A 26257-nucleotide genomic window follows, 5' to 3' on the forward strand; every position below is an offset into this window, starting at 1 on the left:
ATTTTTTTTAGGTATTATTCTCTTCAGTTAGTTTTTGGACTTTCTTTTCCACTTGACCAATTCTACTTTATAAAGAGTTGTTTTCTTCAAGCTAAATTTAAGATTGGTCACATTTGAAAGTTGTATCACACTCTCCGCTAATGATAAATAAGGAACTCTTGGTAATGGAGTTTTAACATAGCAATTTTATCAACAGATCTTTGAAGAGTGCTTTAGTAGGTGGGAACAACAGCTATGTTTGCAAAGTTTCTGAGAAGTCCATCTACTGTTCAAACTTTGGATTCAAGTCCTTATTTTTTCCCCTTTACTTAAGAGACAGTGCTATTGTAATAATGAAACACATGTGAAATCTACTGTAAAGTTACACAATACAGAAAACTAGTACTTCTTCTACTATTACATAAATGTGTGACTCCACAGATGAACAATACTGTTGTCATATCAGGTCTCAGACTTCTTTCTCTAATTCCAGGTCCTCCAGTTTTTTCCACAATTCTTCACCTTTTTCTTTCTTTTTCTCACACTGGTGATCTGACTTGTAAGTGGTTGTTAACTCATCAAACATGTTACTGTTCATTTTCATTAATGTCTTCAACATCTTATACACTAAAACCACGATAGCCAGTTTCTAACATTCTTTGGAAATCCTGTATGGATTGGAAAACATGATGGGAAGGATGACATTAGAGTTTTTCTCTATCAAACTCATGACGTATTCATTATTCCAGTAATACAGTGTCCTCTCTGCCACCTGAAAGTGAGGGCTAGATACATACTTGGCAATTTGTTAAACAATGTTCTTGACTTTCGGCAATTTGTGAAGGTCCAGTTACATTCAAAATTTCTTTCAGCTCCTTAAGGAACATGACCTCTTTTTGACTACACATTTGAGGCCAGAATTTCGTTAACTCTCTAATAACTGGCTTGGGAGTGAAAGATCTTTCTCAAAAAATTGTACTAAGCTATATGTCAACTGTGCATGGAAGAGAGATGAACTTCTGACTGTTTATGTTCTGCCTTAAGAGGTAAAGCAAAGCCAATGATGATACTTCCTATATTTCCAGCAGTTTAACTACTCCATTGAAGTGTTCAGTTTCATAAACAAACTGCAGAAAAGTACTGTTAATCTGTTTTCTGTAAATCTGTAAATGTGGCCATGAGGCCTCAAGGGTAGATTCATTTTCTGGATCAAATTCATTGCTGTCAGTAAGAGAGAGAGCTCTGAATATATTGTGAAATACCATTTTAACTAATTCAGGATAAGTCTGCACTGTCAAACAGCCTCTGTTTAGTGTAACTCGACCAGTTCATTAAGAGTGAAGCGCTTGTATTCTTTCATTTTTAAGGTCTGATAACGTACCCATGAAGTTAAAAATTACAGAGTTGTGCTGAAGTTTCTTTAGGAACTGTTGAGGCTACTCTGGGGATGGAATGTCTTTCAGTGAGGCTTGCCCTGAGGCAGCTTGGAGACCTTTTGTGCTGGCTTTTCTGGTGGACTTCCGAGATAATCAGTCAACTTTCTCCACTGAGGGAGGAGTGTGGTTGGTGCTGAGGACATATCTCCATTTGAAGGTCCTGGGAGAGAGTTGGGAGACTGTTGGTTCCTGGGTGAAGGAGCGGGGCTGCGGGGAAGGGAGGGTGGCTGGAGGCTGCGCAGGTGTGTGAGGGCTGCAAGGCAGGGGAACGAAAGGGTGCCCCAGCAGAGGACAGCCAGGTGCGGCGTCCCTCTGGAGCAGGTAGGTGACTGTGGTGGTGGTGGCGCCTCTAACCCTCACAGGGAGTACCCAAGGGTTCCAGCCACAGCTTCCACATGCTCCCTGCCACGGGCCAGATCTCATCAATTGGCACCTCTTCTGCTGCGCCTCTGAGGTTTTTCACTTCAGTAATTATAAACTTAATTGTGAATAGGATGAGCTCACCCACAAAACAGAAACAGCAGAATGAACTAAAAATCAGAACCCGACAATATGTTGTTTACAAGAAATGCATTTAAGAATGAGAGACTGACACAGTTAAAATAATGGGCTGGAGCAGAATTTCATATGTTTCAACTGACGTAAAAAACAAAACAGGATTAGTAATTGTAGTCTCAGACAAAGTCAAAGGTCGAATAGATTTAATTAAAAGAAATAAACAGGGAAGCTACATTATGATAAACAGTATCATAGCTAATGATGCGATATCAATACTAAACCTATATGCACTAAATGCTATAGCATCTAAATTTTTTAAAGGAAAAGTGACATGAATTGCAGGTGGAAATAAATAACAATATTATAATAGTGGGGGACCTTAACCTTCCCCTATCAGAATTAGATAAATCTAACCAAAAAATAAATAAAAAAGAAGTTGAGAAGGTGAATAGAATCTTAGATAAGCTAAACAGGATAAATTTCTGGAGAGAATTGAATGGGAAAAGAAGGAAATACATCTTTTTTCTCATGGTACATGGTACATGGTACATTTACAGAGAAATCATAGAAACAATCAATGATTTCATTAAACAGAAAGATAATACATATCAAAAGCTATGGAATACACCAAAAGCAGTAATCAGAGGAAAATCTATATGTCTAAATGCTTCTATCAATAAAATAGAGAAAGAGCAGACCAATGAATTGCAAAAAAAAAAAAAAAACAAAACTAGAAAAAGAACAAATTAAAAATCCCCAACTAAACACCAAATTTGAAATCTTGAAAGTTAAAGGTGAGATTGATAAAATTGAGTGCAAGAAAACCACTGAATTAATAAATAAAACTATGAATTAGTTTTATGAAAAAAATCAATAAAATAGATAAACCACTGTTTAATATGATTTTAAAAAGAGAAGAAAACCAGATCATTAGTATTAAAAATGAAAAGGGCGAATATGTCACTAATGGAGATGAAATAAAAACAATTATATGGAATTATTTTGCCCAATTATATGTCAATAAATTTAGAAATTTAAGTGAGGAATGCTTAGAAAAATATAAACTGCTTGGAGTAATAGAAGAGGAAATAGAGATAGAAAAAGAAATTGAACTGGCCATAAATGAGTTTCCAAAAGAAAAAAAAACATCAGGACCAGATGGAATTACAAGTGAATTCTACTAAACATTTAAATATCAAGTTATTCCAATGCTAAATAAATTATTTGGAATAATAGGTAAAGAAGGATTCCTACCAAACTCCTTGTATGAAATAAATATGGGGTTAATACCTAAAGCAGAAAGAGCAAACATAAGAAAGAAAATTATAGACCAATTTAATTAATGAATATGAATGTAAAAATCATAAATAAAATACTAGTTAATAGACTATAACAATATATTACAGCGATTATACATTATGACCAAGTGAGATTTATATCAGTGAGCAGGGATGGTTTAACATAAGATATTGTCATTTTATTTATTTAACTTATGTGCAGAACTCATATGAAATGCCAGGCTAGATGAATCACAAGTTGGAATTAAGGTTGTTGGGAGAAATATAAATAATCTCCTCTGTGCAGATGCAGAAAGTGAAGAAGAATTAAGAAGTCTCATGATGAGGGTGATAGGGGAGAATGTAAAAACTAGCTTGAAGCATAACATAAAAAAAACTATTATAATGCTAACTGATCCCATCACTTTCTGGCAAATAATAGGAGAAGAAATGGAAGTAGCATCATATTTTTATATTCTTGAGCTTAGAGATCACTGCAGACCGAAACTGTAGTCATGAAAGTAAAAGATTCTTGTTCCTTGGAAGGAAAGCTATGGCAAATCTGGACAGCATACTAAAAAGCAGAGATATCACTTTGCTGACCAAAATCCATAGAGTCAAACCTATGTTTTTTTTCTTTCAGTAGTAATGTATAGCCATGAGAGTTGGACTGTAAGGAAAACTTAGTGGTGCAGAATTGGTGCTTTCAAATTGTGACACTGGAGAAAACTTTTGAGAGGCCCTTGGACAACAAGGACACCAAATCAGTCAATACCAAAATTAAATCAGACTAATCACTGGAAGGGCAAATACTAAAGCTTAAATACTTTGGCCAAATAATGAGAAGATATGACTCATTGGAAAAGATCTTAATGTTGGGAAAGATTGAAGACAAAAGGAAAAGAGGGAACCAGATGATGAGATGAGTAGATAATGTCATGGAAGCAATGAACATGATCTTGGACAAATTTTAGAGATAGTGGAGGACAGAAGGGTCTTGGTGAGCTATGGTCCACAGGGTCACAAAGAGTTGGACACTACTAAATGACCAAACAACAACAAAAGCTAAATATAATGATTATTTTAATTGTTTATGGCTGTATATGCTGTACATTAATGATTAGTTTGGCATTATTAGTTTGCTAAATACAGCTTTTATGTTGCAACTACTTGAAAAATGGAAGCTGTTATGTTTGACTCTTGTGAGTTGATGGTTGTTGACTAACGATCTCAGAAGTAAATCCTGAGTGTAAGGCTGAGTGGTCACTTGTTTGGTATCATTTCTCAATTGTAAACTGATAGGATTGGTCCAAATCAAGACTTCTTAACTTTTTTTGGTGCTATTTATCTTTTTCAAAATCTGGTAAAACTTCTCAGAATAATGTTTATAAATAATTTATGGAAATGTTAAATTTTAGCTAGAGGTTAGTGAAAAGGAAGATTTAATTTTTTCCCCGTCCAAGTTGATGGACATCTATCCATGGACTCCAGGTTATAAAGCTTTGGTCTAGATAATATATCCTTTTCCTTCTAGCTCATGAGCCATGATCCTATGAACCCACTTATTTAGGGATGAGGGAAATTGAGGACTCTAGGGCTGAAGTGATTTGTCCAAGGCCACATAGCCAATCAGAGCCACAGCCAGGACTCAAACTTGGGTCCTTTAACTCCTAGTTCAATGTAGGGGTATGTAACTCTGGGCAAGCCACTTAGCTTTTCTCAGCTTCAGTTTTCTCATTGATAAAAGGGGAACAATAATATTGGTAGTTTTCAGGGATCAAAATAGATTAATAAGGCATTTTGCAAACTTGAAACACCAAATAAATGTCAATAGCAATCATTGCCTTGGCAGTCTTTAGGTGCTAAGTGTAATCTCCATTGTCAAGGTTGCTTAGCCTGCCCTCAAGCAGAATAACTTGGCATAAAGACGGTGGTTGTGCAACCTAGGATTCAAAAGGCTTGGACTACAGTTCTGGTTCCTCCACTTAACAATTTTGTGATTTTGAGCAAGGCAAATAACCTCTCTGAGCCTCAGTTTCTTGTAAAATGGACTTTATTTATTGTAGACTATTATAGATATGTCAGTAGTTATTATTGTTTTCATGTGGAATTTAACCTTCTAAATTTATTATCTATTTATTTTTATCATTCTTTTTAAAAAATTTGTTTTTGAGTGGAGTGCCAAATTTTCTCCCTCCTTCTGGCCCCTGCCCCACCCTTTGAGAAGGTAAGAAATATGATATCAATTACACATGTGAAGTCATGTAAAATATATTTCCATATTACCCATGTTGCAAAAAAAGCAAGAAAAAAAGTGCAAAATTCTTCAATTTCCACTCTGAGTTCATCAGTTTTCTTTCTAGAGGTAGACAGCATTTTTCATCATAAGTCCTACAGAATTGTCTTGGATTGTTGTATTGATCAGAATAGCTAAATCTTTCATAGTTGATTATCATTAAAATATTGCTGTTACTGTGTATAATGATCTAGTTCTGCTCCATTCACTCTGTTTCATCTAGCACTTTTTTCTAGAAGTTTTATCAATCAATCCTACTGCTCATCTGACAGGTTCTGGATGACCTCTGTCTCTGCCTTTACACCCTTCCTCTCTCCCCAACCTTGCCCTCATCTTCCTCCTTCTCTCTTTCTCTGTCTCTTTCTCTCTTTTATTCTCTTTCCTCTCTCTGTTTCTCTCTTCTTCCTCCTTATTGTCTCTATGCCTGTCTCTTACTCTCCTCTTTGTCTCTCTTTCTATCTTTTTATCTCTTTTTGTCTCTGTTGTTTTCTCTCCTCTCCTGATTGTATAGACTAGACATCCCAATTTCAGATGTCTTGGGCAAACAACACTATCAGTACGAATGGAAATAACTAACTTACTTTGAGAACTCGCTGCCCTGCTTTAGAATAATTTACATATAATTTTACTTTGTAAAGAATCAGAAGAACTGGTATTTTCTTTGGCTGGTCTCGCTTTGTTTCTGATGACAATCCCTGTCTCTGAAGTTTTCTAAGGCCGGTCACTTGTATCCAGATGTTCTAAAGTTCCTTTATTTCTTAGCTCTAAAAACCTTTTGTTCATTGTACATATTGCTGAGTTGAAGAATATTCAATTGGTTTAAATTTAAGATCACTGTGTAACAGATACATTCAGAGATGGAGGGATTACCATATTTAAGAGCGACTTTTCAGTGTCTTTTATCTGCATTTGCTCAAAATGTTCCTTCTTCATGATGAATCAGGGGACATTTTGCCTAATTTGGTATTACAAAATTTTGAGTTAAGACATGGAGGGGAGAAAATGTGTTTTAGGAGTTGGCGCAACTTTAATCAGGATACAGTGATGAGAAATGTATCTAAGGGCTTGAAAAGTAAGACCATTCTTATCTTTTTATTTTTCATTTATTTATTATACCATCTTAACATAAGAGTGTGAATGGTGGTGGGGTGCCTGCTCAATTCGAAAAATTTCCCAAATAATCTGAAGAGATTCTAGGGAAGGAAAGGAAATTTAGGAAATTTGTTGGAAGGAAATTTATGAAAAACAGAGAAAACAAGCACTCAGTGACTGGTGGAGTCAGTAATTCCTTGTGACCTATAAAAACAAGCTAGTTCACTCGGGAGTTTTCAATTCCTCAGGAGTCCTTCCTGCCCCTTTTGCTTGTGTCTTCTTCCAAAATACAAAAAATAGGGGAGGGGTTTCTCTCCACTCATTCCCTACCTTCATCTCACCCCCACCTAGCAGTAGTAATGATAACTTACAGCAAAAGTACATGGCTATAGGAAATATGATTGTATGAAGCCTGAGACGGAATTTTAAGGACATTCTTTCAGAACCTCAAAGTCCTGTGCAGAGGAGAGAGGATTTCCTTAGGCAGCATAATTCTGGAATTTAGCCCTATAGAAGATAAGGAAAATTTCCTAGGTAGCATCAGCTTTGAGAATGGTCTCATGGGTAACTCACAGAATCGCAGGATTTAGAGTTGGGAGGGACATCAGTAGCTATCTAGTATGACTTGCACATCAGGAAAATCCTTCCTGTAACATACCTGACAAATGGTCATACAGACTCTGCTTGGAGATTTCTGTGAGTCAGCGAAACATAGTTTGATTGGTATGATCCTAGTCTTACGTTTTTAGCTTCTTTCTGGAATGTAACTGTTAACATTCCCTGTTCCCTGCTCTGCATTCCAAACTCTGTTAGGAATTTGGATGATACTTTCATTTTATTTTCTTTCTTTATATTTACTTCCATTTTATTGCTCCTATAGAGAATAGAGCTGTTTTCCAGTGGCATCAGATCCCTCTTCCTCCTGTGCTGCCATGTGTGGGCATAGCAGCCACACACTAAGACTGTCCCTGATCGCAGCTATTGTTCTCCTTCCCTTGTGAGTAACGATAAAGCTTGTTAAAGCTCTCTCTGTGGAATGTTGCTTTTCATTAAAATTCCCCTGTGCTTCAGTCTTCAAGGAGGGGGAATTCACCACATCTTGAGGATAAATATTTTTTAAGCACCTATTGTGTGCCAGGTGCATACAGTGATTCATTATATTTTGGAACAGAGCTGTCATTTCTACATGCTCTTTGTCATCTTATTAGATAAAACAATGACCATCTAATTTGATCTGACAAGAAGCTGGCCAGAAAAATTCAAAATTCTCAAGATGACTATTTGAAATATGGATTTGTTTCCAATATTGTTAATGATTGGCATTAGTGTAGGTATATATTATGCCCTGATCTATTAGCCAATGATAGTATAAAATCATCACAACTGTCAAAACACTTAAAAACTGAGGTTTTTGTTGCCAAAAACTGTGTGTCACCTATAAAAACACTCGTACCTACATACTTGAAAAACTTAAAAATAGAATTTTCTAATCTATTTCAAAATCTGCCAGACAAAGAGCTTCAGTGGTTTTTGAATTCATTTTGTAAAGCATATAAAAATTGAAGACTTTCTAATTAGTTTGCAAGAACAACTAATTAACTTTAGTAGTGGCAGCCATAATAGTGGTGATAATAATGGCATAAGCTAGCATTTATTTAGCACTTGAAGATTTGCAAACCATTTCACAAATATCTCATTTGATTTTCACAATAACGCTGGAAAATAGGTGCTGTTATTATCCGCATTCGGCAGATGAGCAAATTGAGGCAGACAGGAGTTAAATATCTTGCCCAGGGTCACCAGCTAGTAAGTATCTGAGGCTAGATTTGAAATCAGATCTTCCTAACTCCAGGCCCGGGGCTCTATCCACTGTACCATTATAAAAACCTTTGCCTAACTATTGAATGGGATTGAAAAATGAGCATCATGATTTAGTAAGAGCAGCCAAAAATGCTTGTTTTTGGATCCATAGGTCTTTGTTAGGTATTTCTTCAGCAGCTGAAAGACAATCATAAAAGTCATGTCAAAATGGATTGAGCTTAAAACCAGACTTTTGAGTTTCTGTACCACAAAGTGTTAAACTAAGATGTTAAAAATTAGTGATAGATATTTAGTAACACTGACTATATAAAATGTTGATATTTTAGTAAAAATGAAGGTTCTTGGTACTATTAGTAAATAAAATAATTATTTTAAAATAATAATATTATTAATTTCACTTTGAAATGTTTTATTTTTATATTTCTTTTCATGTATATAACATGTTGGTATAATAGCATTTGTATAGGCCTAGGAGATAAGAACTAAAATTGTGATTTCACTGATACAGGAAACTCCCAGGTGAGAGACTTTCTCAACAAGTACAGGTAACTTATAGTCTCTATCTCCCAGACTGATATTTTCATGATGGCAAATCAGATCATCTTTTGTCTCAATTCTTACCTAGTCCTTGAATGGTTGTTGTCTCAGAGACCTGGAAGAGACCATAATTTAGAAAGGTCAAGGTCATCCACTGCATTCCAGGCCATTGGGCCATAGCCAGTTGCCTTGACCTATGTCTTGCTAGTAGACTTTGATGACTCTGGAGGAGAGAGTGAGGCTGATGACTTGCACAGCCTTGCCTCATTTAAATCCTACTCATGAACAAGACAAGATATCACCCCCATGATGTCAATGGTCCTCTTTGAGAAAGAAGTACAAGTAATAACAATAATTGATGACCTTAGGAGTTGACTAGAGCACTAAGTTTTTAATGTCCTTGCCACTGGTCACAGAGTCAGCTATCACATATAGGCTCTGGAATTTCTCTCCCAACATACATTCATATTGGTAAGTCAGATCTTCAGAGCTCAGTGGTGACAGCTTTTATCAGAATTATAGTGAAACCTGAGGGGTTTCAGGGACTCACCAAGCTCCTATCTCATGAAGTTTCCCCCAAGTATTATCACCATTTCACATTTACTTAATATTATTTTACTAGCAATTAATGCCCTAATATCAGATTACATATCAATCTCCTTGATACTCAAGGAGCATTTATTAATAATATCAATAAGATTTTAAACAGGAATATTAACTGAGAAGATACCTGAAACCTCACAAGATATCTTGGAATTTACGGACTAGATTTTTTTTTCTCTTCCCTACTTATTTATTCTATCATTAAAAAAAACTGGTACAGTTAACTCATTGGCCCCATGTAGTTTCATTTATGATTTCTTGAAATATAGTACTGGAAAACCAAGCTTTGAAAAAAGCCCATTGGGATTCAAAGGGCTTGACCAACCTTCTTAGACCCAAATCACTCTGGCTCTTACTGACTGGCCAACAGTAAGTCCCAATCCAAGCCTCACTTGGTCATTGTTTGGGTTTTGATGGCTCAGAGTAAGTATAAATAGCAATTGTTTCTGTTCCAACCAGAAAACCTTAGAATCTTCCCTTCCCAAATTGATTTTTATTGACTAGATAAAAGAGGCTAATTTTTGCCTCACTTCTTACTTAGCCTCAGTCACTGAAGGGTGTTGCCTCAGATTAAAAAGGCCAAGGTCTCCCACCTCATCTGGGACCATCTCTGGTCATCCTGATCTATATTTTGCCACTGGACCCAGATGACTCTGGAGGAGAGAGTGAGACTGGTGACCTTGCACAGCTCTGCCTCACTTAAATCCAATTCATTTGCAAGTCAGGACATCTCCTTCCGGTGTCATTGGTCTTCTTTGAGAACAAGGACAACAGCAACCAACAACAAACCTGACATACCAAAAAACCCTCAGAAAGTGAAAGCTTGCCATCTCCTAAACTCTTGGTCCCAGGGAGAATGAGTTCAAACCTGAAGTATTCAAACATTTCTCTGATCAAATATACTTCTTGGTGTGGCAGACCTGATGGCTGAGTCACTCCCATCTTGAATATAATGGTGTCTCAGTGACTTGGTCAGCACTGCTAGGTTGAATTGCTCTGAAGAGCTGTGCTATACCTTCACTTGAATGGCCTTCTGTGGCCACCAGCAGATTTTGCTATGGACTCTAGTTCGTGGCCCTCCGCTGGTTCTTCTGATATTTTGAAGCTCAAAATGTGAATTGATCTTTCTGTCTCTGATTCTTAGTCATCTAAGAGCAGGGAAGCAAAAAGCATGGCAAAGACAAGGTAGAAGCTGGTACTATGTGTTCACAGCCATACAGCAGCCTAGGTAGGTGGGGAGATGGGCAACCATCTGTGGTGGACCAGTGCTGCCCCTGCTCCTCCTTTCTGTGCCTGGAACATTGTAACATTTCTTCCTTCTCATTCTAATGCATCCAAAAGAGCTCCCTCTTATTGAATCTTTTGTTTATACACTCAGTTTTGATTCAACAGCCAATTAATAGGCTTTTCATCACCATCCAGTAAATTGCAAAGAAACAGCTATCAAATATCTGTGTATTCTCTGGATAGTGGGCAAAGTCCCTAAATTATGGAAGCCAGAAGCTGGCTTACATAACCTCCCCTTGGATTGCCAACAAGCAGAGCTTATGGTACATCAAAGGATTGGTTCCTTATTTGTTAATACCTTCATTATATGTGCCAAAGGAAGGAATTAGACCCTTGTCTTTCTGTCTTTAAAGCTGTCTCTTTATTTGCTTCTCAAGAGGTAGATAAACAATATTATTATTTTACCATATTACTACTTTACTATATTATATTACTATATTAGAAGTGCATGTATAAGATTTCTACTGACAGGGATATACAATAAAAATTTAGAGACCTATCTGACACCTCAAACTGGTTGTCCCATAGACATCTTAAACTCAACACATTCAAAACTGATCTCATTGCGCCCCCTACCCGACCCAAGTCTTTTAATTTCCCCAACTTTACTATTACTAACAAGAACAACACAATCTTCCCAGGCTCACATCGTAGGTGTCATCCTTGTCTCTTCATTCTTTCTACATCCAATCTGTTATCATGTCCTGTTGGTTCTAACTTTGTAATATTCCTTGTTAACGCTGCCTTCTCTCTCCTGACTGTTGTACCACTACCCTGGTACATGTGAAACATTGAAGCAGGTTTCTAAATGGTCTCCCTGACTCAAGTCTCTCTCTACTACAATTATATCCTTCATTTACTTGTCAAAGGGACCTCCTTAAAGCTGACCAAGTCAGGTATCCTAGTCAGTAAACTCCAGTGGCTTCCTATTGCCTCCAGGACCAAATACAAAAACCTTTGTTTGGTGTTTAAAGCCCTTCCTAATCTGGTCTCCTCCTACCTTTCCAGTCCTTACTCCTTCTTCTTCCCCTATCCATATTCTGTGATCCAGTGATGATGGCTTCTCTGCTGTTTCTTGCACAGGACATTCCATCTTTCAGCTGTAGGCATTTTCACTGGTTGTCTACCATGAATGAAATTCTCTCCTTTCTCATCATGCTATCTCGCCCACTAGACTGTGAACTCTTTGAGGGCAGGGACTTTGAAATTTTTTTATTTTTGCCTTTTTTTAGCATTCGCAGCACTTAGCACAGAACCTGATAGATAGCAGTTGCTTAATAAATGTTTATTGACTGACTGAGACCACTGCCCCTGGGCTTTAACATTCAGTGAATGTCAGCATTCAGTTTGTCCATATGTTATGCCTTTCCTTGATACATGAACAGTCCACATCTAGTTCAGATGATGCATTTCCTGGATGTTGTCTTTCTCTTTACTTCTTCTATACAAGTTATCACCTGATATGAAACACTGTGGTGAGGGGGAGAGGATATTCCTTTAGTCAAGTGACAATTGGGAGAGGGTATAATCTTATAACTTCTCCAAAATCAGATAACTTCCAGGAAGTTGAAACCCAACTTCATAAAATAGTGCATAAGGGCAAAATGGAGTCACTAATGCTATTTTGTTGTAACACCTGGAAAACAGATCAAGGAGAAATAACTTAAGAATCAGTGGACTATCTGAATATGGCAACTTTCCTATGCCCATCATGGATCTTTCTATTGCCCCTTGCATTGCCTGAAATTTTGATTTTTTGATGTTTAAGTCTCATATGAATCAAAATTATATCGCAGACCTTTAGGAGTATATTGATGTTAAACAGATTGATTCTTTTTTAAAAAAAATCAGGGTACAATTTGAGATTGTTGAATAGACTGTATAATTTCTGAATACAAATCAACTTGCTTTCTTCTTACCATTCAGTCCTGGACCCAGCTCACTGTCTGTCCAAAATGCCTATCCAAGATATATGTACTGATGGGCTAGCATCCAGTGGCATGCCATGCCTTAGGTTATTACCTAACGGAGAGAGTAAGGGTTGATTAGGACATCTGCTGATCAACCTGACAAGGCTCTCTCTGCCAAATCTGATGAGATTACAGAACAGAGTCCATTGTCTGAAAGCATTTGAGGGGGCAACTTCTTAAGTACAAGCACTGGTACCTTACTGAGAAGACATAGTGTACTTCTCTGATTGGTTCTTAGATGCCCCTGACATGATTGTTGGTAATGAAGTCAGGGGGAATAGACTCTTGTCAGAAGAGCTGTTTTTAACGGTTTAAGTAATGCAAATGGATAGGCATGCTTGTACGCTCAGACTCTCTCAGAGTCTTCAGGACTCTCTCCTGAAGAAAGTCTTTTCTGAAGGACTCCATTTCTTTGTGCCTTTTTGTAGGGTGCAGTAAATGGGATAGAAGGGATTTCTCACTAATAGTCTCCCCCTCCCCAAGACATAGTTAATGATAAAGGCAGATAGATGTGTGTATGTCTGTGTGTGTGTGTGTGTGTGTGTGTGTGTGTGTGCGTGTGTGCGCCTGCTCAACTTGGGAGGGTACTTCATGGACTATGTTCATGTACCTCAAGTTCTTGTATAAAGATAGGGATTCTTTATATTCATTCATTCATTCATTTCATTTATTTACTCATTAATTAATTAATTTATTTATTTTGGTAGGGATTATTTTGAATTCTGATCTCAGAATCTAACCTTCTGTCAAGAAAAGGGAGATTTCCTACCTAGCACCATCTGTAGAAGAGAGTTCTTCAATGGCATACTTTGAATATTGCCCTTATAACTAAAATAAAGCCATACCATGTGGGCCCAGATCTGGACTTTGCATCCAAGTCTAATGCTGTTGTGAATTGTCAGTGGGAAGAGGATTGCTTGTCAGGCAGCCTCCAAAGTGTGATTAACTTCTGGGTGAAGTCTAATGGGCTATTTTAATACTTTATGTGTTTTTGTGTCTGTTAATGGGCTCCTGTGAGCCTTTTATATGTCATGCAGTTTCTGTGAGGTAAAATAAAGGTTCTCCCATACCCAGTATTTATTTAATTTATTCATTTAATACCTTGAGTGTTTGGGTGGAAGTTGGAGATCCTATTACCCATATTTTGGGAAACCTAGAAATGAGCTATACCATCAATATATTTAGAGATTTTCCTGGAGTATTTCAGGTGAGAGACAATGAATCTAAAGGAGAAAACGAGTCTACTGGTTCAGCCTTCAGAACCGTAATCTGAATGTATTGAGTTCTTTTGGGTCACAGGTTACACATTAATAATTATTGATTGTAATAATTAAAAATCTGAGGAAAAAGGTATAATCCTTTCTATTTCCATTCAATTTTATTCAGAAGTCTATTGTTTTTAACTTTTCTGAGATTCTATTTATCTCCTTGATATCTTATTTATTTTATGGTTTGATTTATCTATGTCTGAGAGGAGAAAGTTGAAGTCTCCTGTTGGTACAGCTTTACTGTCTATATCTTCCTGTATTCATTTAACCTTTATTCTCAGGATTCGGCTGCTCTACCATTTGGTGTACATATGTTTAGTATTGATATTACTCAATTGTTTTTGAAGTCTGCTCCTTTTAGCATTTAGGATTTCTTTCAAGAGGCGAATGTTGAGTTCTTTCTATTTCCACTTTGCCCTCTGGTTCTAAGAGATCTGGGCAGTTTTCTTTCATGATTTTTGAAATATGATGTCTAAGCTCTCTCTCTCTCTTTCTCTTTCTTTTTTCTCGGTGTTCAGATAGTCCACTGAGTCTTAAATTTTTTCTCCTTGATCTGTTTTCCAGGTGTTACAATAAAATAGCATTAGTGACTCTATTTTGCTCTTATTCACCATTTTATAAAGTTAGGTTTCAACTTCCTGGAAGTGGCCTGATTTTGGAGAAGTTACAAGATTACTCCCTCTCCCAACTGTCACCTAACTAAAGGAATATCCTCTCCCTCTCACCTCAGTGTTTCCCAATTCTCCCTACCAATAAGAAACCAGGCATCCCTATAATTCTATAATCCTGTTTTTCACTACCTCCAAATTGTATATTGACTGTGTAGAAACTAATGGCCCATGTCCTGGCAACTGAGAGTTTTGGGCCTGATTTGTTTTTGCATCTGTATAATTGCTACATAAATCATTATCTGGATGTAACTACTCTATTTCTTTTCCCACTGCAACAGTAATAGTGACCAATAAAGGGATTGAGACTGCAAGTCTCCATGTAGCTACAGGATCTTCACTGAAGGAACATCCTCAAGTCTCTGGTAAGATTTCCACCAATAGACTTCCTCAGGAAGGGCCTCCTATTTCCAAACTTCCATGTCCTCCTGAACTACATCTAGAGAGTTATTTCCTTATTCTTATGCTGATGATGGTACCATGGGGGGCAGCTCTAGAAATCCAATGGACTCCTCTTTAGGGAAATTCTTATTATCCTGGAAACAGGGAAAACTTCACATTCAGAAGAGGATGAGTAAGAATAGAGCTCTCAAATTATGCAGAGATGGGTCTAAGATATATAAGAATTTTGATGGGTCCCAAATTTGCTCTGAAGAGGAGACTTTCAGTTACTGCAAATTAAAGACTTTAAGATTGCTTTTAGAAAATTGTGTGCACTGAGTTTTTGGTTCTATGTGTCTGTCTTATTATGTTGCCTTGCTTTGTGTCTTGGTAAATCAAACTATTTTCTTCTTGTGGGCTGATAAGACAAAAGAAAAAAGAGTGCAAAACCCCAAAATTTTTGACAAAATTTTAAAAAATGAGGAACTTTCGAAGTCTTCAGAAAGATAGTCTTTCTGCATTTCTAACTCTGGTCAAGTTGGGGAGGCAGACAAGATAAGATGAAAGGGAATCTTTGTTTCCAGTCTGAAGAAATTCATTACATTGTAAACTAATTAGAGTTTTTGAAAAGAGGGTTTGATCTCATTGAGATAAGAAGGATTTGAGAAATTTTTAGAGAAATGCCATTTAATAATTTCATACAGACAGAATTCCATGGAGTTATAATGTTTAGCAAATGGAAACTCTTGGAAGTAAATTTGCAGCATGAAATTACTTTGGTGAACATGCTAACACTGTCCTTGAAGAACCATTCAAAGGGTGTGTCCCAACCATTAGAGTCTCCTGGGAACTGAAGTAGGGTAATGGGGATGCAAGACTGAGGGTTTTCAGAGTTTAAAACTGTGAACAGCGGAAGTTTTGCCATTGCAATATTAAAACATCTCTGAGTTACTGTGGTAGGATGCAGGTAGGGAAGATCTTACTGTTTTCAATATGAATTTGTAGTCAATTCCATTTTCTAAGCAAATAAGTTAATGAACTCTTGGGCTTGCTATCCATGCATTAATGATTATATATTCATATATAAGACTAGGTCCTCGAAGTATCCCATTTCAGGATGATATGGGGATAATATCCTCAAAAAAGACAAAGAAGTAAAAATTTTCTAAGTAGTAAACTTTGAGGAAGTTACAAGTTTAGACTGTGTTCTCTAAGAATCAAGAACATTTGGTTTCCAAATGTGTCTCACAGGATATACAGGCCTTGAGTATGTGTTAGTAACAGGATTTCAAATTGGATTAAAGATTTTACACATAAAATTGCTTTGATAATTGCAAAGACAGTGAAATTATTTTCCTATTTTGAAATATCTGTCCAATAATTTTAAGAGATAGAATAGCTCAGGTCTTCATGGATTCTTTTTAAGATTCTTCCCTCAACCTGTTGATAGCACCGTCCATATCAGACACTGAGTGTAAGTAAAGATGGAAAGATTAAGTGAAATGTAAAAACCAAAATTCTCTGAAGTTCCAAATGAATTATGGGATCCTAATTTTATGCTTTTTAAAAATTTTTTTTCTTTTTTAATGTTTATTTATTTATTTTTAGTTTTCAACATTTATTTCCACAAAATTTTGAGTTCCAAATTTTCTCCCCATCTCTCCCCACTCCCCAACCCATAATGCCTTGCACTCTGATTACCTCTTGCCTCAATATGCCCTCCCTTCTATCACACCCCTCCCTTCCCTTATCCCCATCTTCTCTCTTTTCTTTTAGGGCAAGATAGATTTCTATATCCCATTACCTGTATTTCTTATTTCCCAGTTGCATGCAAAAACAATTCTCAGCATTTGTTCCTAAAACTTTGAGTTCCAACTTCTCTCTCTTCCTCCTTCCCTACCCATCCCCACTGAGAAAACAAGCAATTCAATATAGGTTATACATGTGTAGTTGTGCAAAAGATTTCCATAATTGTCATGTTGTGAAAGACTATATTTCCCTCCATCTTATCTTGCCCCCCTTTATTCTATTCCCTCTTTTGACCTTGTCCCTCCCCAAAATTGTTTACTTCTAAATACTCTCTCCTCCCATTTGCCCTCCTTTCTATCATCTCCCTCATATACAACTTATCCCTTTCTCCCCTACTTTCTTATAAGGAAATGTCAAATTGAGTGTGCATGTTATTCCCTCCTTAAGCCAAATGTGATGTGAGTAAGCTTCACTTGTACCCTCTCACCTCCCCCCTTTTCCTCTCCATTGGAAAAGCTTTTTCTTGCCTTTTTTATGAGAGATAATTTGCCCCATTCCATTTCTCTATTTCTCTTCCTACTATATTCCGCTCTCATTCCTTAATTTTATTTTTTTTAGATGTCATCTCTTCCATTTACCTCACCCTGTGCCCTCTGTCTATATGTATATAATCCCTCCAACTACCCAAATACTGAGAAAAGTCTCAAGAGTTAGAAATACTATCTTTCCATGTAGGAATGTAAACAGTTCAACTTTAGTAATTCCCTTATGATTTCTCTTTCCTGTTTACCTTTTCATACTTCTCTTGATTCTTGTGTTTAAAAGTCAAATTTTCTGCTCAGCTCTGATCTTTTCAAGAATGCTTAGAAGTCTTCTATTTCATTGAAATTCCATTTTTCACCTGAAGTGCTGTACTCACTTTTGCTGGGTAAGTGATTCTTGTTTTTAATCCTGTCTCCTTTGATCTCTGGAATATCATATTCCAAGTCTTTTGACCCTGTAGTATAGAAGCTGCTAAATCCTGTGTTATCCTAATTGTATTTTCACAAAACTTTCTTTCTGGCTGCTTATAATATTTTCTCCTTGACCTAGTAAGTGACTAAGATCACATTTGAACTCAGGAAGAGGGTTTCTCCTAACTCCAGGCCCAGGACTCTATTTTGTTGAAAGGTAAGAGACAATAAATGCATTTCAATACTATATGCACACACACATACATAGCCATAGGATAGTTTATAAATAGCATAAAGGAAGAATGAAATGAATTGTAAGGAGAAATAGACAATAAAACTATAATAATGGAGGACTTCAATTTACCTTATCAGCTCTAGGTAAATCTAGCCAACATATAGACAAGAAAGGAATTAGTGACATGAAAAGAAGTTCAGAAAAATTAGATATGATAGACAGTTGGTAATTAATGAATAGAAACAGAAACAAAACATATTTCTCAACTATGTATGGCACCTTTACAAGAAGTGATCACCTTAGACTATAAAAATCTGAAAAACAAATGTAGAAAAGCAAAAATGTTATATGGAAGGCTACTGAAAAAAGTATTAAAAATAACTGAAAGCTATCTTTTTTTTTTTATTTTGTAATGTTTAACAATCACTGCCATACAATTGCGATTTTATCCCTCCCCACCTACTCCCCACTACCCCCCTCCCTCCCCACGACTGCATACAATTCTGTATAGATTCTACATATACTTTCCTATTGAGTATATTTTCACTATAGTCATGCTATGTAGTCAGACTAAGATAAATGAAAGAAATCGTATAACAAATCAGAACATGATACACAAACACATACACATACACAAACATGATCTGCTACAATATGTGAGTGACTTCCATATTTCTCTCTCTGAGTGTGGCAGGCATTTTGCCTTGAGATCCTCCACTGGGATTTTTTTTTTTTTTTGGTAAGAAGTTCTTGTGTTATTACACAAATCTAAGTCTACCAGAAAAAACTCTCACACGCTGTGGTTGTTGCTGTGCATAAAGTTCTCCTGGTTCTGCTCTTTTCACTCAGCATCAGGTCATATAAGTCCTTCCAGGCCTCTCTGAAGTCTTCTTGTTCATCATTTCTTATGGCACAATAGTACTCCATTACATTCATATACCATAATTTATTCAGCCATTCCCCAATTGATGGACATCCCCTTGACTTCCAGTTTTTGGCAACTACATAGAGTGCTGCTATAAATATTTTTGTACATGTGGGACCCTTTCCCATTTTTATGATCTCTTGGGGATATAGTCCTAGTAGTGATATTGCTGGGTCAAAGGGTATGCACATTTTTGTAGCCCTTTGGGCATAGTTCCAAATTGCTCTCCAGAATGGTTGGATGCGCTCGCAGCTCCACCAACAATGAATTAGTGTTCCAACTTTCCCACATCCTCTCCAGCATTTATCATTTTCTTGTTCTGTCATGTTTGCCAATCTTATAGGTGTGATGTGGTACCTCAGAGTTGTTTTGATTTGCATCTCTCTAATCAATAGTGATTTAGAGCATTTTTTCATATGATTATAGATAGCTTTAATTTCTTCCTCTGAAAATTGCCTGTTCATATCCTTTGACCATTTATCAATTGGGGAATGACTTGTATGATTATACATTTGGATCAGTTCTCTATATATTCTAGAAATGAGGCCTTTATCCCCGAGCTTAGCTGTAAAAATTCTTTCCCAATTTACTACATCCCTCCGGATTTTGGTTGCATTGGGTTTGCTTGTGCAAAAACTTCTCAGTTTAATGTAATCAAAGTTATCCATTTTGCATTTCATAATGCATTCTATCTCTCCTTTAGTAAAGAATTCTTCCCTTCTCCATAGATCTGATAAATACACTATTCCTTGCTTCTCCAGTTTATTCATGGTATCAATCTTTATACCTAAATCATGTACCCATTTGGACTTTATTCTTGTGTACGGTGTCAGGTATGGTCTATGCCTAATTTCCGCCACACTGTTATCCAGTTTTCCCAGCAATTTTTGTCAAACAATGAGTTCTTATCCCAGAAGCTGGGGTCCTTGGGTTTATCAAACAGAAGGTTGCTATATTCCTTGCCTATTGCATCTTGAGTGCCAAGTCTATTCCACTTGTCTACCTCTCTGTTTCTTAGCCAATACCAAGTGGTTTTGATAATTGCTGCTTTATAGTACAGTTTGAGGTCTGGTAGCGCTAGGCCACCTTCCCAAGCATTTCTTTTCATTAGTCCCTTTGATATTCTGGACCTTTTGTTTTTCCAAATGAATTTTGATATTATTTTGTCCAGCTCTAGAAAGTAATTGTCTGATAGTTTAATTGGTATGGCACTAAATAGGTATATTAATTTGGGTAGAATTGTCATTTTTATTATATTAGCCCGGCCTACCCATGAGCAACTAATGTTTTTCCACTTACTTAAATCTGACTTTATTTGTGCAAAAAGTGTCTTGTAATTGTGTTCATATAATCCCTGGGTTTGTTTTGGCAGGTAGACTCCTAAGTATTTTATACTTTCTACCCTAACTTTAAATGGGATTTCTCTTTCTATCTCTTGCTGTTGGACTTTGTTGCTAATATATAGGAATGCAGAAGATTTGTGTGGGTTTATTTTGTACCCTGCAACTTTGCCAAAGTTGTCTATTAATTCTAGTAATTTTTTACTTGAATCTCTGGGATTCTCTAGGTAAATCATCATATCATCTGCAAAGAGTGATAACTTAGTTTCTTCTTTGGCTATTTTAATTCCTTGGATATCTTTATCTTGTCTAATTGCTACAGCTAACATTTCTAGTACCATATTGAATAATAGTGGTGATAATGGACAACCTTGTTTCACCCCTGATCTTATTGGGAATGCATCTAGCTTATCCCCATTGCATATAATGCTTGCTGAAGGTTTTAGATAGATACTGCTTATTATTTTATGGAAAGTTCCCTTTATTCCTACATTCTCCAATGTTTTTAGTAGGAATGGATGTTGTATTTTGTCAAAAGCTTTTTCTGCATCTATTGAGATAATCATGTGGTTTTTGTCAGCTTTGTTGTTGATGTGATCGATAATGCTAATAGTTTTCCTAATATTGAACCAGCCCTGTAGTCCTGGTATGAATCCTACCTGATCATAATGTATTAATCTCGTGATAAGATGCTGTATTCGTTTTGCTAGAATCTTATTTAAAATTTTTGCATCTATATTCATTAGGGAAATTGGTCTATAATTTTCTTTCTCTGTTTTGTCTCTTCCTGGTTTGGGTATCAAAACCATATTTGTATCATAGAAAGAATTTGGGAGGACTCCTTCTTCCCCGATTTTCAAGAATAGTGTATGTAGTATTGGAATTAACTGTTCTTTAAATGTTTGATAGAATTCACTTGTGAATCCATCTGGCCTTGGAGATTTTTTCCTAGGGAGTTCATTGATGGCTTGTTCAATTTCTTTTTCTGAGATGGGGTTGTTTAAGTATTCAACTTCCTCTTCTGTTAATCTGGGCAATTTGTATTTTTTAAAATATTCATCCATCTCGTTTAGATTATCGAATTTGTGGGCATAAAGTTGGGCAAAGTAGTTTCTAATTATTGTTTTAATTTCCTCCTCATTGGAGGTGAGTTCACCCCTTTCATTTTTAATATAAGTAATTTGGTTTTCTTCTTTCTTTTTTTTAATCAGATTGACCAAAGGTTTATCAATTTTATTAGTTTTTTCATAAAACCAACTATTGGTTTTATTTATTAATTCAATAGTTTTCTTAATTTCAATTTTATTAATCTCTCCTTTGGTTTTCAGTATTTCTAATTTGGTATTTACTTGGGGATTTTCAATTTGTTCTTTTTCTAGCTTTTTCAACTGCAAGCCTAAGTCATTGATCTCCTCTTTCTCTATTTTATTTATGTAAGCATTCAGAGATATAAAACTTCCCCTAATAACTGCTTTTGCAGTATCCCATAAGTTTTGGTATGTTGTCTCACTATTGTCATTCTCTCGAATGAAATTGTTGATTGTTTCTATGATTTCTTCTTTAACCCAACCCTTCTTTAGAATTAGATTATTTAGTTTCCAATTGATTTTTGGTTTCTCTTTCCATGGCCTTTTATTACATGTAATTTTTAATGCATTATGATCTGAAAAGGATGCATTGATTATCTCTACCTTTCTGCACTGGATTGTGAGATTTTTATGTCCTAGTACATGGTCAATTTTTGTAAATGTTCCATGTACCACTGAGAAAAAAGTATATTCCTTTCTATTCCCATTTAATTTTCTCCAAAGATCTATCATATCTACCTTATCCAGAGTTTTATTTACCTCCTTAACCTCTTTCTCGTTTATTTTGAGGTTGGATTTATCGAGTTCAGAGAGGGGGAGGTTGAGGTCCCCCACTAGTATAGTTTTGCTATCAATTTCTTCCTTCAACTCCCCCAACCTTTCCTCTAAGAATCTGGATGCTATACCACTTGGAGCATACATGTTTAGTAATGATATTGCTTCATTGTCTATGGTGCCTTTTAGCAGGATATAGTTTCCATCCCTATCCCTTTTGATTAGATCTATTTCTGCTTTTGCTTTGTCTGAGATTAGGATTGCTACTCCTGCCTTTCTTACATGAGCTGAAGCACAATATATTCTGCTCCATCCTTTGACCTTTATCCTATGTGTATCCCCCCGTTTCAAATGTGTTTCTTGTAAGCAGCATATTGTTGGATTATGGCTTTTAATCCATTCTGCTATCCGTCTCTGTTTTATGGGAGAGTTCATTCCATTCACACTCACAGTTATGATTACAATCTGTGTATTTCCCTCCAACCTCTTTCCCACCATTTGTGCTTTTAGCTCTCCCGTCTCCCTTCCCCTCCTCAATAGTATTCACTTTTCTCCCCCTCCTCCTGCAGCCTTCCCCTCCTTCTTTTAGCCCCCCTCCCTTTTAGTCCCCTTTACTCTTATTGCTTCTTTCCTCCCTTTTAGCCACCCTCCCCTTTCTTCCCCCTTCCCCTCCTACTACCTATAGAGCTAGTTAGGATTATCTGCTTAAGGTTATTGTTCCCTCCTTTGAACAAATCAGATGAGAGTACCTCTCAAACAATGCTCATCTCCCTCCCCTCCTTCCCTCTACTATAGTTTTGTACTTCTTCCTGTGATATAATTTGCCATTTTCTGCTTCCCCCTTTCCACACCTCCTATTACATTCCTTTCTCATACTTAAATCATATTTTTGACATGACATCATTTACTTTATGCCCGTTCCCTCTACATATATCCCTTTTATCATAATAGCTGCACAGTTCTCAAGATTAACAGGTATCATCTTCCCTTGTAGGGAGGTAAACAGTTTGCCCTAATTGAGTAGCAAGTTTTTGTTTTCGTTTTTTCCCCTCTGTTTACCTTTTTATGATTCTCTGGAGACCTGCATTTGAAGATCAAATTGTCTATTGAGTTCTGGTGTTTTGGTCAGGAAGCTCTGGAAGTCCCTTATTTCGTTGAATGACTTTCTCCTTGCCTGAAATGTTATGCTGAACTTTGCTGGGTAGTTGATCCTTGGTTGAAGTCCCAACTCCTTTGCCTTACGGAATATTGGGTTCCAATTCTTTCGATCTTTTAATGTAGAAGCTGCAAGGTCCTGTGTGATCCTGACTGTGTGTCCTTGATATTTGAATTGTTTCTTTCTGGCTGCTTGTAGTATTTTCTCCTTCACTTGATAGCTCTGGAATTTGGCAACTATATTTCTTGGGGTTTTGAGTTTGGGATCCCTTTCGGGAGGGGAACGGTGGATTCTTTCGATGACTATTTTGCCCTCTGAGTCTAGTACTTCTGGACAGTTTTCCTTGATGATTTCCTGGAAGATATTGTCCAGACTCTTTTCTTCATCATGGGTTTCTGGCAGGCCAATAATTCTTAGATTTTCTCTCCTGGATCTATTTTCCAGGTCAGTTGTTTTTCCAATTAAATATTTTACATTTTCTTCTATCTTTTCATTCTTTAGATTTTGTTTGACTGATTCTTGTTGCCTCATTGAGTCATTAGTTTCTACTTGCCCAATTCTAATCTTCATCGTAGTGTTTTCTTCAGTTAGCTTTTCCATCTCCTTTTCCATCTGACCAATTTTTCCCTTTAAGGAGCTATTTTCTCCATTTAATTTTTGTACTTCTTTTTCCATTTGACCAATTTTCCCAGTTAGGTTTTGGGTTTCCTTTTCCATCTGATCAATTTTCCCAATTAGGTTTTGGGTTTCCTTTTCCATTTGATTCGCTCTTCCTTTTAGGGAATTATTCTCTCCAGGTAATTTTTGAACTTCCTTTTCCATTTCTTCAATTTTCTTTTTCAGGGTGATGTTCTCATCAGTGAATTCTTTTTTTATAGTTTTAAAATCATTGGCCAGTTTTTCTTTTATATCCTTCTTCAGATGTTCCAGGTAATCTAGTTGTGCTTGCGAGAAATTCATAGTCCCATCTGAGGTTTCAGATGGAAGTACAGTCTCAGCTCTAACCTCTTTGGTGTTTGTGTTTTGGTCCTTATCTCCATAGAAAGATTCTATGGTTTTTTCACTTTTCGTCTGCTTTTTCCGATTCATGATGTTGGCTGAGTGTTGTAGCTTTTGGTTCTTTCAGTCAGAAGGTACAGATCTTTAAGTTGAGCTGATGTGTGTCTAGGCTAAAAGCAGGCTTTTGTTTTTTGTTTCCCCGATCAACCCTGGGGTTAGCTTGTTAGGTGTGTGGGAGGGGTGGTCTGGTCTCAGGATATCTCCTCAGCTGACTTGAGGCAAAGGCAAGGTCAGGGGATGGTGATCCCAGCTTCCCTATTGTCTTCCCTTTTCCCCTGGAGGGCTGGGGCACGCCTAGAAGCTAACGCGTGTTCCCGCCCCTCCTGGGGCTCGTCTCCCGGCTCTGAGGCTTGCCTGGCTCTCAGTGCAAATTTTCTCTGCCCTGGGTCATCTGTCCCTCCAGCCGTCTCCGCCACCGTAGGAAGAATCCCCCTTTGCCACCTTTCCAGCCTCTGGTGTTATGAGACCACCCGCCCCCTTCTGCTGTTCCCGCTGATCCAGGATTAATCTGGGGAAGAATTTTATGGTTCCCTCACGGTCATCAGGGGGGAGGAGAGAGCACTTACTGATCACTCTGCCATCCCAGTTCCTGGAAGTTCAAGTAGTGACCCACCGAAGTCCGTCTTCAGGCTGAAGATTTCAAAGGCTGCTGCGCTGATGTCTGGCACTCAGCGGCTCTCACCGGCTCGGCCTGGCTTATCTCCTGCTCTGCTGGTCTCGCCCGCCACTCTCGGGCTCCTCTGGTCCCCTCCACCCTGCCGCGCTGACCGCACTGCGCTGTGCGCCGGGGTCTTACCCCCGCGGAACAGATCCTTCCCGTGGACCCTCCGGTCCAGCCTGGGCTCTGAATCCGTCAAAGTCCATCACCCACTGGATTCTACACCTCCAAAGTCTGGTCAGACTCTCCCCCCAGAGATATCCAGAGGAGTTTTTCCAGGAGCGTGGGTGAGTCGTTGCTTTCACTCCGCCATCTTGGCTCCGCCCTGAAAGCTATCTTAATAGTTAACTTAATTGTTGGGTCAGAGAACAAGTCACAGAAATGATAGAAAATTTCATTAAAGATAACGACAACAATGAGAATCGAAAATTTTGTGAATGCAGCCAAAACAAAATTTATACTTCTAAACACTTTATTTACAATAAAGTGAAAGGACAGTGAATTTCAGTGAACAAAAAACAGTGAAAAAGAGAAAGAACAATGAGTTAGTAATACAACTAAAAATCCTAGAAAACCAACACAAATTCTCAGTTAAGTGACAATGAATCCCCTAAATTTATGAAGTAATTAACAGTATTAAAAATCATTGAATTGACAAAAATAGGAAGTGATTTTTTAAAAAAATTGATAAACTTTAGTTAACTTGATTGAAAAGATAGAGGAAAACCAAATTAGCTGTGTAAAAAATGAAAGAAGGAATTCACAGCAAATGAAGAAGAAAGGAAAGATATTAGCAGAAACTATTTTGCTGAAGTATATGCAAAAACAGCTTGTGAAATAAATTAATATTTATGAAAAATACTATATTGAAATTTAGAGAACAAGAAATAGAGAATTTAAACAATCCAATTTCAGAGGAAAAAAATGAAAAAAGCCATAAATGAACTTCTGTCATAGAAGATAAAACAGATAATTTTAAAAGTTTTTGTGCAAACCCATCTAATAAAGCTATGATTAAAAGAGAAATAATTAACTGAAGGAAAATTTTTGCAGTAAGTTTTTCTGAAAAAAAGATCTTTTCATAAGATACAAATTCAAATGTATAAGAAAAGAGCTATTCTCTAATAAATGGCAAATGGTCTAAGGATATGACCAGATATTTCTCAAGGGAAAAAATCCAGGCTACTGATAGACATATGAAAAAGAT

The 26257-nt window shown here is 36.9% G+C and overlaps 1 pseudogene; it reads right to left on the reverse strand.

Moving 5' to 3' along the window:
* Positions 1–448: 448 nt before the first annotated feature.
* On the reverse strand, positions 449–1838 carry LOC140532002 (serine/threonine-protein phosphatase 2A 56 kDa regulatory subunit epsilon isoform-like; annotated as a pseudogene).
* Positions 1839–26257: the final 24419 nt, after the last annotated feature.

The sequence above is a fragment of the Notamacropus eugenii genome, chromosome 3 (assembly GCF_028372415.1).
Source record: "Notamacropus eugenii isolate mMacEug1 chromosome 3, mMacEug1.pri_v2, whole genome shotgun sequence".
Lineage (NCBI taxonomy): Eukaryota > Metazoa > Chordata > Mammalia > Diprotodontia > Macropodidae > Notamacropus > Notamacropus eugenii.